This window comes from Tupaia chinensis, unplaced genomic scaffold (assembly GCF_000334495.1).
Source record: "Tupaia chinensis unplaced genomic scaffold, TupChi_1.0 Scaffold139437_1, whole genome shotgun sequence".
NCBI classification, from domain to species: Eukaryota; Metazoa; Chordata; class Mammalia; order Scandentia; family Tupaiidae; genus Tupaia; species Tupaia belangeri.
The window spans coordinates 1-1,117 of NW_006199322.1; the positions used below are offsets into that span (position 1 = coordinate 1).

At 41.5% G+C, this 1,117-nt stretch overlaps 1 pseudogene; it reads left to right on the forward strand.

The window, feature by feature from the left end:
* Positions 1-5: 5 nt before the first annotated feature.
* Positions 6-596, forward strand: LOC102498581 (malate dehydrogenase, cytoplasmic pseudogene; annotated as a pseudogene).
* Positions 597-1,117: the final 521 nt, after the last annotated feature.

A 1,117-nucleotide genomic window follows, 5' to 3' on the forward strand; every position in this document is an offset into this window, starting at 1 on the left:
TTTATGAAGCTCTGAAAGATGACAGCTGGCTTAAGGGAGAATTCATCAAGACTGTGCAGCAGCGTGGTCCTGATGTCATCAAGGTCCGGAAACTATCGAGTGCAATGTCTGCAGCAAAAGCCATCACTGACCATGTCAGAGACATCTGGTTTGGAACTCCAGAGGGAGAGTTTGTGTCCATGGGTGTCATTTCTGATGGCAACTCCTATAGTATTCCTGATGATCTGCTCTACTCATTCCCTGTTGTAATTAAGAATAAGACCTGGAAGTTTGTTGAAGGCCTCCCTGTTAATGATTTCTCACGTGAGAAGATGGATTTTACTGCCAAAGAATTGTCAGAAGAAAAAGAAACTGCTTTTGAATTTCTTTCCTCTGCCTGACTAGACAATCGTCATCATGTTACTAAATGCCCCAAAGCTGAAGAATCTAAATGTCGTCTTTGATCCTAGTACCAAATAATAATAATGCTATAATTAAAAATTATGTGTGAAAAACAACACATTTTAAAGATACTGTGCTTCCTGGTACAGATTTGTGAGTGACCGTCTATGGTTATGCTGTTAGTGCTGTTTTCTAAATAAAAGTATATATTGAAAAAAAAAAAACTGCTCGGGGACCAACAGTTAGCGTAATGGCTATGTCGCTGGACTCCCATGTAGTCGACCATGGATTGAGTGCCGGACGTGGCAACTTAAACAAGCCGGGCATGTGTGCATGCGTGCCCAAGATCCTGAGAGGAGAATGGAGGAGAAGGGATTGCAGCGTGGCCATCCCCCCTGGGGCGTGATTTCTCGCTATCTGTCTCTCTGTCTCTCTTTCTTTCTGGAGAGCGCACATGCCCTGTAGCAAAAATTTCTCAAAAAGAAAAAACAAACAAACAAACAAAAACTGCTTGAAGAGACAAAGAAGGGCACTACTATATCATAGTGAAAGGCTCTATAGATCAAGAACACATAACACTTAAAAATATCTATGCACCTAACACAGGAGCACCCAATTATGTGGAGAAAATACTGTTAGATCTAAAAGGGGAGATAGACTGCAACACACAAATTGTTGGCGATCTCAACACCACACTATCCCCTATGGACAGATCATCTAGGCAAAAAATAGGTAA